Genomic DNA, 12,392 nt, shown 5'->3' with positions numbered 1-12,392 from the left:
GGACCAGCGTGTAGTTTTAGTTAGTAGTAGGGAAGCCAGATTCAGACAGGACCAGTGTGTAGTTAGTAGTAGGGAAGCCAGATTCAGACAGGACCAGTGTGTAGCTTTAGTTAGTAGTAGGGAAGCCAGATTCAGACAGGACCAGTGTGTAGTTAGTAGTAGGGAAGCCAGATTCAGACAGGACCAGTGTGTAGTTAGTAGTAGGGAAGTCAGATTCAGACAGGACCAGTGTGTAGTTTTAGTTAGTAGGGAAGCCAGATTCAGACAGGACCAGTGTGTTGTTAGTAGTAGGGAAGACAGATTCAGACAGGACCCGTGTGTAGTTTTACTACAGAGCAGGGAAGCCAGATTCAGACAGGACCCGTGTGTAGTCTTAGTTAGCAGGGAAGCCAGATTCAGACAGGACCAGGGTGTAGTTTTACTACAGTGCAGGGAAGCCAGATTCAGACAGGACCCGTGTGTAGTCTTAGTTAGCAGGGAAGCCAGATTCAGACAGGACCAGGGTGTAGTTTTAGTTAGTAGGGAAGCCAGATTCAGACAGGACCAGCGTGTAGTTTTAGTTAGTAGTAGGAAGCCAGATTCAGACAGGACCAGTGTGTAGTTAGTAGTAGGGAAGCCAGATTCAGACAGGAACAGTGTGTAGTTTTAGTTAGTAGGGAAGCCAGATTCAGACAGGACCAGTGTGTAGTTTTAGTTAGTAGTAGGGAAGCCAGATTCAGACAGGACCAGTGTGTAGTTAGTAGTAGGGAAGCCAGATTCAGACAGGACCACTGTGTAGTTAGTAGTAGGGAAGCCAGATTCAGACAGGACCAGTGTGTAGTTAGTAGTAGGGAAGCCAGATTCAGACAGGACCCATGTGTAGTTTTAGTTAGTAGGGAAGCCAGATTCAGACAGGACCAGTGTGTAGTTTTAGTTAGTAGTAGGAAGCCAGATTCAGACAGGACCAGTGTGTAGTTTTAGTTAGTAGTATGGAAGCCAGATTCAGACAGGACCAGTGTGTAGTTTTAGTTAGTAGGGAAGCCAGATTCAGACAGGACCAGTGTGTAGTTTTAGTTAGTAGTAGGGAAGCCAGATTCAGACAGGACCAGTGTGTAGTTTTAGTCAGTAGGGAAGCCAGATTCAGACAGGACCGGTGTGTAGTTTTAGTTAGTAGTATGGAAGCCAGATTCAGACAGGACCAGTGTGTAGTTTTAGTTAGTAGGGAAGCCAGATTCAGACAGGACCAGGGTGTAGTTAGTAGTAGGGAAGCCAGATTCAGACAGGACCAGTGTGTAGTTTTAGTTAGTAGGGAAGCCAGATTCCAGACAAAGTAAGTGTGTGTGTGTGTGTGTGTGTGTGTGTGTGTGTGTGTGTGTGTGTGTGTGTGTGTGTGTGTGTGTGTGTGTGTGTGTGTGTGTGTGTGTGTGTGTGTGTGTGTGTGTGTGTGGCGGATATGTCTAGAACAAACATTGACAATCAACAGGAAAAAACAGCTTTAGACACACACACACACACACACACAACACACACACACACACACACACACACACACACACACACACACACACACACACACACACACACACACACACACACACACACACACACACACACACACACACACACACACACACACACACACACACACACATACTCTTGTATAACTAACCTTGCGGGGACATGTGTGTATTCTCTCTCCTAACTCTCCCTCCCTCCCTCCCTCCCTCCCTCCCCGTGTTCAGCTGCGTGTGGAGGTCTTCTGTCTAAGCTGAACGGAACCATCTCTACTCCCGGCTGGCCCAAGGAGTACCCCCCTAATAAGAACTGTGTGTGGCAGGTAGTTGCTCCAACCCAGTACAGAATATCAATGCAGTTTGAATCCTTCGAGCTGGAGGGCAACGAGGTGAGTGTGGAACGTGTGTTTAGTGTTTGTGTGTATGTGTGTAAATGACCGTGTGCATAATTGTGTGTGTGTGTGTGTGTGTTTCAGGTGTGTAAGTATGACTTTGTGGAGGTGCGTAGCGGCCTGTCGTCAGACAGTAAGCTGCACGGAAAATACTGCGGTACGGAGGTTCCGAGGTCATCACATCTCAGTACAACAACATGAGAATAGAGTTCAAGGCTGACAACACCGTGTCCAAGAAGGGCTTCAAGGCTCACTTCTTCTCTGGTGAGACCTCTCTCTCTCTGTCTCTCCCTATCTCTCTCTCTCTCTCCTCTCTCTCTCTGTCTCTCCATATCTCTCTCTCTCTCTCTCTCTCTCTCTCTCTCTCTCTCTCTCTCTCTCTCTCTCTCTCTCTCTCTCTCTCTCTCTCTCTCTCTCTCTCTCTTTGTCTCTCTCTCTCTGTCTCTCTCTCTCTCTGTGTGTATGTACCCCATACCCACTCCTGTCCCTGTTCTGTCCTGTTCTCCCCCCTCAGACAGGCCTGCGTTGTGTCACGAACGCATGTTTGTGTTTGAGTCGTGTCGCGACGCCAGCGACCTCGACCCGTAACCATGACAATGCGCCGGCGACCTCAGGCAGGGTCAGAGGTAACCCCATGACCTGGTCATGACGTCACAATCAGGACTTCCTCTGATTGGCTCAGGTCTAACATGACGTCGCAATCAGGCCGTCTGATTGGGTCTAACATGTGACCATCAGGCCCCTCTCTGATTGGTTGGTTCAGGTTCTAACATGTGACCATCAGGCCCCTCTCTGATTGGTTGGTTCAGGTTCTAACATGTGAGCAGAAGAGGGGAATGGATGAGGGGTGTGGGATGGTGTCACATCCATTCTCTTCCCCGGGGAATGTGCGGTTCCCTGTCAGAACAACCTCTCTGTCTGGTAGAGAGAACCGCTCCTCTCCGTTGGCTCTAACCGCAGGTCTAGGATCAGGGACTGTATCAGAGAGTCCCAGAGTCGTTATTAACTCTCCAACCGCTCCTCTCCGTTGGCTCTAACCGCAGGTCTAGGATCAGGGACTGTATCAGAGAGTCCCAGAGTCGTTATTAACTCTCCAACCGCTCCTCTCCGTTGGCTCTAACCGCAGGTCTAGGATCAGGGACTGTATCAGAGAGTCCCAGAGTCGTTATTAACTCTCCAACCGCTCCTCTCCGTTGGCTCTAACCGCAGGTCTAGGATCAGGGACTGTATCAGAGAGTCCCAGAGTCGTTATTAACTCTCCAACCGCTCCTCTCCGTTGGCTCTAACCGCAGGTCTAGGATCAGGGACTGTATCAGAGAGTCCCAGAGTCGTTATTAACTCTCCAACCGCTCCTCTCCGTTGGCTCTAACCGCAGGTCTAGGATCAGGGACTGTATCAGAGAGTCCCAGAGTCGTTATTAACTCTCCAACCGCTCCTCTCCGTTGGCTCTAACCGCAGGTCTAGGATCAGGGACTGTATCAGAGAGTCCCAGAGTCGTTATTAACTCTCCAACCGCTCCTCTCCGTTGGCTCTAACCGCAGGTCTAGGATCAGGGACTGTATCAGAGAGTCCCAGAGTCGTTATTAACTCTCCAACCGCTCCTCTCCGTTGGCTCTAACCGCAGGTCTAGGATCAGGGACTGTATCAGAGAGTCCCAGAGTCGTTATTAACTCTCCAACCGCTCCTCTCCGTTGGCTCTAACCGCAGGTCTAGGATCAGGGACTGTATCAGAGAGTCCCAGAGTCGTTATTAACTCTCCAACCGCTCCTCTCCGTTGGCTCTAACCGCAGGTCTAGGATCAGGGACTGTATCAGAGAGTCCCAGAGTCGTTATTAACTCTCCAACCGCTCCTCTCCGTTGGCTCTAACCGCAGGTCTAGGATCAGGGACTGTATCAGAGAGTCCCAGAGTCGTTATTAACTCTCCAACCGCTCCTCTCCGTTGGCTCTAACCGCAGGTCTAGGATCAGGGACTGTATCAGAGAGTCCCAGAGTCGTTATTAACTCTCCAACCGCTCCTCTCAGTTGGCTCTAACCGCAGGTCTAGGATCAGGGACTGTATCAGAGAGTCCCAGAGTCGTTATTAACTCTCCAACCGCTCCTCTCCGTTGGCTCTAACCGCAGGTCTAGGATCAGGGACTGTATCAGAGAGTCCCAGAGTCGTTATTAACTCTCCAACCGCTCCTCTCCGTTGGCTCTAACCGCAGGTCTAGGATCAGGGACTGTATCAGAGAGTCCCAGAGTCGTTATTAACTCTCCAACCGCTCCTCTCCGTTGGCTCTAACCGCAGGTCTAGGATCAGGGACTGTATCAGAGAGTCCCAGAGTCGTTATTAACTCTCCAACCGCTCCTCTCCGTTGGCTCTAACCGCAGGTCTAGGATCAGGGACTGTATCAGAGAGTCCCAGAGTCGTTATTAACTCTCCAACCGCTCCTCTCCGTTGGCTCTAACCGCAGGTCTAGGATCAGGGACTGTATCAGAGAGTCCCAGAGTCGTTATTAACTCTCCAACCGCTCCTCTCCGTTGGCTCTAACCGCAGGTCTAGGATCAGGGACTGTATCAGAGAGTCCCAGAGTCGTTATTAACTCTCCAACCGCTCCTCTCCGTTGGCTCTAACCGCAGGTCTAGGATCAGGGACTGTATCAGAGAGTCCCAGAGTCGTTATTAACTCTCCAACCGCTCCTCTCCGTTGGCTCTAACCGCAGGTCTAGGATCAGGGACTGTATCAGAGAGTCCCAGAGTCGTTATTAACTCTCCAACCGCTCCTCTCAGTTGGCTCTAACCGCAGGTCTAGGATCAGGGACTGTATCAGAGAGTCCCAGAGTCGTTATTAACTCTCCAACCGCTCCTCTCCGTTGGCTCTAACCGCAGGTCTAGGATCAGGGACTGTATCAGAGAGTCCCAGAGTCGTTATTAACTCTCCAACCGCTCCTCTCCGTTGGCTCTAACCGCAGGTCTAGGATCAGGGACTGTATCAGAGAGTCCCAGAGTCGTTATTAACTCTCCAACCGCTCCTCTCCGTTGGCTCTAACCGCAGGTCTAGGATCAGGGACTGTATCAGAGAGTCCCAGAGTCGTTATTAACTCTCCAACCGCTCCTCTCCGTTGGCTCTAACCGCAGGTCTAGGATCAGGGACTGTATCAGAGAGTCCCAGAGTCGTTATTAACTCTCCAACCGCTCCTCTCCGTTGGCTCTAACCGCAGGTCTAGGATCAGGGACTGTATCAGAGAGTCCCAGAGTCGTTATTAACTCTCCAACCGCTCCTCTCCGTTGGCTCTAACCGCAGGTCTAGGATCAGGGACTGTATCAGAGAGTCCCAGAGTCGTTATTAACTCTCCAACCGCTCCTCTCCGTTGGCTCTAACCGCAGGTCTAGGATCAGGGACTGTATCAGAGAGTCCCAGAGTCGTTATTAACTCTCCAACCGCTCCTCTCCGTTGGCTCTAACCGCAGGTCTAGGATCAGGGACTGTATCAGAGAGTCCCAGAGTCGTTATTAACTCTCCAACCGCTCCTCTCCGTTGGCTCTAACCGCAGGTCTAGGATCAGGGACTGTATCAGAGAGTCCCAGAGTCGTTATTAACTTTCCAACCGCTCCTCTCCGTTGGCTCTAACCGCAGGTCTAGGATCAGGGACTGTATCAGAGAGTCCCAGAGTCGGAGGGATTATTTAGGATCTCGGATCAGCTTCCCCTCACTACATTTAACTATGATCGTATTTCAACACTGCTACTCTGAGTCAGACCAGCCTGTCCAAACCTTGGTTAACCTCTCTGAATCAGACCAGCCTGTCCAGACCATGGTTAACCACTCTGAATCAGACCAGCCTGTCCAGACCATCATTAACCTCTCTGAATCAGACCAGCCTGTCCAGACCATGGTTAACCACTCTGAATCAGACCAGCCTGTCCAGACCATCATTAACCTCTCTGAATCAGACCAGCCTGTCCAGACCATCGTTAACCTCTCTGAATCAGACCAGCCTGTCCAGACCATCGTTAACCTCTCTGAATCAGACCAGCCTGTCCAGACCATGGTTAACCTCTCTGAATCAGACCAGCCTGTCCAGACCATGGTTAACCACTCTGAATCAGACCGCCTGTCCAGACAATCGTTAACCTCTCTGAATACGATACCTGATCCTAGACTAACACTGCTACTCTGAATCAGACCATCCTGTCCAGACCATGGTTAACCTCTCTGAATCAGACCAGCCTGTCCAGAACAACGTTAACCTCTCTGAATCAGACCAGCCTGTCCAGACCATCGTTAACCTCTCTGAATCAGACCAGCCTGTCCAGACCATCGTTAACCTCTCTGAATCAGACCAGCCTGTCCAGACCATGGTTAACCTCTCTGAATCACACCAGCCTGTCCAGACCAACGTTAACCTCTCTGAATCAGACCAGCCTGTCCAGACCATCGTTAATCTCTCTGAATCAGACCAGCCTGTCCAGACCAACGTTAACCTCTCTGAATCAGACCAGCCTGTCCAGACCATGGTTAACCTCTCTGAATCAGACCAGCCTGTCCAGACCATCGTTAACCTCTCTGAATCAGACCAGCCTGTCCAGACCATCGTTAACCTCTCTGAATCACACCAGCCAGTCCAGACCATCGTTAACCTCTCTGAATCAGACCAGCCTGTCCAGACCAATGTTAACCTCTCTGAATCAGACCAGCCTGTCCAGACCATCATTAATCTCTCTGAATCAGACCAGCCTGTCCAGACCATCATTAATCTCTCTGAATCAGACCAGCCTGTCCAGACTAACGTTAATCTCTCTGAATCAGACCAGCCTGTCCAAACCATGGTTAACCTCTCTGAATCAGACCAGCCTGTCCAGACCATCGTTAATCTCTCTGAATCAGACCAGCCTGTCCAGACTAACGTTAATCTCTCTGAATCAGACCAGCCTGTCCAGACCATGGTTAACCTCTCTGAATCAGACCAGCCTGTCCAGACCAACGTTAATCTCTCTGAATCAGACCAGCCTGTCCAGACCATGGTTAACCTCTCTGAATCAGACCAGCCTGTCCAGACCAACGTTAACCTCTCTGAATCAGACCAGCCTTTCCAGACCATGGTTAACCTCTCTGAATCAGACTAGCCTGTCCAGACCATCGTTAACCTCTCTGAATCAGACCAGCCTGTCCAGACCATGGTTAACCTCTCTGAATCAGACCAGCCTGTCCAGACCATGGTTAACCTCTCTGAATCAGACCAGCCTGTCCAGACCATCGTTAACCTCTCTGAATACGATACCTGATCCTAGACTAACACTGCTACTCTGAATCAGACCAGTAGAATAATAGTGAAGACATCAGTACTATGAAATAACACATTTGGAATCATGCAGTAACCAAAAAAAGTGTTAAGCAAATATCTACAGTGGGGAGAACAAGTATTTGATACACTGCCGATGTGCAGGTTTCCCTACTTACAAAGCATGTAGAGGTCTGTCATTTTTATCATAGGTACACTTCAACTGTGAGAGACAGAATCTAAAACAAAAATCCATAGAATCATATTGTATGATTTTTAAGTAATTAATTTGCATTTTATTGCATGACATAAGCATTTGATCACCTACCAACCAGTAAGAATTCCAGCTCTCATAGACCTGTTAGTTTTTCTTTAAGAAGCACTCCTGTTCTCCACTCATTACCTGTATTAACTGCACCTGTTTGAACTCGTTACCTGTATAAAAGACACCTGTCCACACACTCAATCAACAGACCCCAACCTCTCCACAATGGCCAAGACCAGAGAGCTGTGTAAGGACATCAGGGATAAAATTGTAGACCTGCACAAGGCTGGGATGGGCTACAGGACTATAGGCCAGCAGCTTGGTGAGAAGGCAACAACTGTTGGCGCAATTATTAGAAAATGGAAGAAGTTCAAGATGACGGTCAATCACCTTCGGTCTGGGGCTCCATGCAAGATCTCACCTCGTGGGGCATCAACGATCATGAGGAAGGTGAGGGATCAGCCCAGAACTACACGGCAGGACCTGGTCAATGACCTGAAGAGAGCTTGGACCACAGTCTCAAAGAAAACCATTAGTAACACACTACGCCGTCATGGATTAAAATCCTACAGCGCACGCAAGGTCCCCCTGCTCAAGCCAGCGCATGTCCAGGCGCGTCTGAAGTTTGCCATTGACCATCTGGATGATCCAGAGGAGGAATGGGAGAAGGTCATGTGGTCTGATGAGACAAAAATAGAGCTTTTTGGTCTAAACTCCACTCGCCGTGTCTGGAGGAAGAAGAACGATGAGTACAACCCCAAGAACACTCATTCATTACTCATTTAAGTCATTTAGCAGACGCTCTTATCCAGAGCCGTGAAGCATGGAGGTGGAAACATTATTCTTTGGGGATGCTTTTCTGCAAAGGGGACAGGACGACTGCACCGTATTGAGGGGAGGATAGATGGGGCCATGTATCGCGACATCTTGGCCAACAACCTCCTTCCCTCAGTAAGAGCATTGAAGATGGGTTGTGGCTGGGTCTTCCAGCATGACAATGACCCGAAACACACAGCCAGGGCAACTAAGGAGTGGCTCCGTAAGAAGTATCTCAAGGTCCTGGAGTGTCCTAGCCAGTCTACAGACCTGAACCCAATGGAACATCTTTGGAGGGAGCTGAAAGTCTGTATTGCCCAGAGACAGCCTCGAAACCTGAAGGATCTGGTCTGTATGGAGGAGTGGGCCAAAATCCCTGCTGCAGTGTGTGCAAACCTGGTCAAGAACTACAGGAAACGTACGATCTCTGTAATTGCAAACAAAGGTTTCTGTACCAAATATTAAGTTTTGCTTTTCTGATGTACAAAATACTTATGTCCTGCAATAAAATGCAAATGAATTACTTAAAAATCATACACTGGGATTTTCTGGATTTTTGTTTTAGATTCCGTCTCTTGCAGTTGAAGTGTACCTATGATAAAAAAATACAGACCTCTACATGCTTTGTAAGTAGGAAAACCTGCAAAATCGTCAGTGTATCAAATACTTGTTCTCCCCACTGTATGTATATGCAAATAAATATATATTTTGTTATATGGGGATATCTGCCAGTCTCCTAGGGATTTCTGTCAGTCTCCTAGGGATATCTGTTAGTTTCCTAGGGATATCTGCCAGTCTCCTAGGGATACCTCTTAGGGAGGGGCCTCCCTCAAGCAACTGGCCTACGAACTCCCTAGTCTCCCTAGGAGACTAACAGATATCCCTAGGAGACTAACAGATATCCCTAGGAGACTAACAGATATCCCTAGGAGACTGACAGGTATCCCCAGGAGACTGACAGATATCCCCAGGAGACTGACAGATATCCCTAGGAGACTGACAGATATCCCTAGGAGACTGGCAGATATCCCTAGGAAACTAACAGATATCCCTAGGAGACTGGCAGATATCCCTAGGAGACTAACAGATATCCCTAGGAGAATAACAGATATCCCTAGGAGAATAACAGATATCCCTAGGAAACTAACAGATATCCCTAGGAGAATAACATATATCCCTAGGAGAATAACAGATATCCCTAGGAAACTAACAGATATCCCCAGGAGAATAACAGATATCCCTAGGAGAATAACATATATCCCTAGGAGAATAACAGATATCCCTAGGAAACTAACAGATATCCCTAGGAGACTGACAGATATCCCTAGGAGAATAACATATATCCCTAGGAGAATAACATATATCCCTAGGAGAATAACATATATCCCTAGGAGAATAACAGATATCCCTAGGAAACTAACAGATATCCCTAGGAGAATAACAGATATCCCTAGGAGAATGACAGATACCCTTAGGAGACTAACAGATATCCCTAGGAGAATGACAGATACCCTTAGGAGACTAACAGATATCTCTAGGAGACTGACAGATATCCCGAGGAGACTGGCAGATATCCCTAGGAAACTAACAGATATCCCTAGGAGACTATCAGATATCCCTAGGAGACTAACAGATATCTCTAGGAGACTGACAGATATCCCGAGGAGACTGGCAGATATCCAGAGGAGACTGGCAGATATCCCTAGGAAACTAACAGATATCCCTAGGAGACTGGCAGATATCCCTAGGAAACTAACAGATATCCCGAGGAGACTGGCAGATATCCCTAGGAAACTAACAGATATCCCTAGGAGACTATCAGATATCCCTAGGAGACTAACAGACTCACTCTTCTTCTCTTTCTCTCTCTCTGTCTCTCTCCCTCACCTCCCTCTCTCTCTCTCTGTCTCTGTCTCTCCCTCTTCCCTCCCTCCCTCCCTCCCTCTCTCCTCCCTCCCTCCCTCCCTCTCCCTTCAGATAAGGATGAATGCAGTAAGGATAATGGTGGCTGCCAACATGACTGTATAAACACGGTGGGATCGTACGTATGCCAGTGTCGACACGGATTCACACTACATGAGAACAAACATGACTGTAAAGAAGGTAGGTCACACACACACACACACACACACACACACACACACACACACACACACACACACACACACACACACACACACACACACACACACACACACACACACACACACACACACACACACACACACACACACACACAGCTCAGTCCCTCTGTTTTTCATAAACAGACTCTGGTTTCAACATCTGGTGGCCCCAAGGCTTCAAAGTGTGTGTGTTTGTGACTGAGTGTTTTTGTGTGTGTGTGTGTGTGTAGTAGTGTGTGTGAATTGAAATATAGATGTGCTTCTCTTGAGGTTACTGGATCAACTTTGTCAAACACACACACACACACACACACACACACACACACACACACACACACACACACACACACACACACACACACACACACACACACACACACACACACACACACACACACACCCTCCCTCCCTCACAGTGACCCACTACCATGTGAAAACCTAACCAATCTGTCCTCTCCTCCCTCTCTCCTCCGTCTCTCCTCTGTCTCTCCTCCCTCTCTCCTCCGTCTCTCCTCCCTCTCTCCTCCCTCTCTCCTCCGTCTCTCCTCCCTGTCCCTCTCTCCTCCGTCTCTCCTCCGTCTCTCCTCCGTCTCTCCTCCCTCTCTCCTCCCTCTCTCCTCCCTCTCTCCTCCCTGTCCCTCTCTCCTCCGTCTGTCCTCCGTCTCTCCTCCGTCTCTCCTCCCTCTCTCCTCCCTCTCTCCTCCCTCTCTCCTCCCTCTCTCCTCTGTCTCTCCTCCCTCTCTCCTCCGTCTCTCCTCCCTCTCTCCACCCTCTCTCCTCCGTCTCTCCTCCCTCTCTCCTCCCTCTCTCCTCCGTCTCTCCTCCCTCTCTCCTCCCTCTCTCCTCCCTCTCTCCTCCGTCTCTCCTCCCTCTCTCCTCCCTCTCTCCTCCGTCTCTCCTCCCTCTCTCCTCCCTCTCTCCTCCGTCTCTCCTCCCTCTCTCCTCCGTCTCTCCTCCCTCTCTCCACCCTCTCTCCTCCGTCTCTCCTCCCTCTCTCCTCCCTCTGTCCTCCGTCTCTCCTCCGTCTCTCCTCCCTCTCTCCTCCCTCTCTCCTCCGTCTCTCCTCCTCCCTATCTCCTCCCTCTTTCCTCCGTCTGTCCTCCGTCTCTCCTCCGTCTCTCCTCCCTCTCTCCTCCCTCTCTCCTCCGTCTCTCCTCCCTCTCTCCTCCCTCTCTCCTCCGTCTCTCCTCCCTCTCTCCTCCGTCTCTCCTCCCTCTCTCCTCCCTCTCTCCTCCGTCTCTCCTCCCTCTCTCCTCCGTCTCTCCTCCCTCTCTCCACCCTCTCTCCTCCCTCTCTCCACCCTCTCTCCTCCGTCTCTCCTTCCTCTCTCCTCCGTCTCTCCTCCATCTCCCCTTCCTGCTGCTTCATTTCCTCTTCCTCTCCGTCCCTGACCCCCTGCTTCCTGTCTGTGTGTGTGTGCTTACGTGTTTGTGTGTGCCTGGTTGGCTGCACATGTGTGTGTGTGTGTGTGTGTGTGTGTGTGTGTGTGTGTGTGTGTGTGTGTGTGTGTGTGTGTGTGTGTGTGTGTGTGTGTGTGTGTGTGTGTGTGTGTGTGTGTGTGTGTGTGTGTGTGTGTGTGTGTGTGTGTGTGTGTAGCTGAGTGTAAGCATAAGGTCCACAGCCCCACCGGGACCATGAACAGCCCCAACTGGCCTGATAAATATCCCAGTAGGAAGGAATGTACCTGGGACATCACCACTACACCTGGACACAGAGTCAGACTGGTGAGGAACACACACACCTGGTCACAGAGTCAGACTGGTGAGGAACACACACACAGTCAGACCTGAGGAAGGACACCTGGTCACAGAGTCAGACTGAGTCAGACTGGGAACACACACACCTGGTCACAGAGTCAGACTGGTGAGGACACCTGGTCACAGAGTCAGACTGTCAGACTGAGGAACACACACACCTGGTCACAGAGTCAGACTGGTGAGGACACCTGGTCACAGAGTCAGACTGGTGAGGAACACACACCTGGACACAGAGTCAGACTGGTGAGGAACACACACACCTGGTCACTGGTCACAGAGTCAGAC

At 49.8% G+C, this 12,392-nt stretch overlaps 1 pseudogene; it reads left to right on the top strand.

Annotated features, from left to right (window-relative positions):
* Nucleotides 1-12,108, top strand: part of LOC124025545 — a 53,386-nt pseudogene extending 41,278 nt beyond the window's left edge.
* Nucleotides 12,109-12,392: the final 284 nt, after the last annotated feature.

Source organism: Oncorhynchus gorbuscha, unplaced genomic scaffold, assembly GCF_021184085.1.
Source record: "Oncorhynchus gorbuscha isolate QuinsamMale2020 ecotype Even-year unplaced genomic scaffold, OgorEven_v1.0 Un_scaffold_2280, whole genome shotgun sequence".
Lineage (NCBI taxonomy): Eukaryota > Metazoa > Chordata > Actinopteri > Salmoniformes > Salmonidae > Oncorhynchus > Oncorhynchus gorbuscha.
This window is presented reverse-complemented; position numbering and strand designations above follow the sequence as displayed.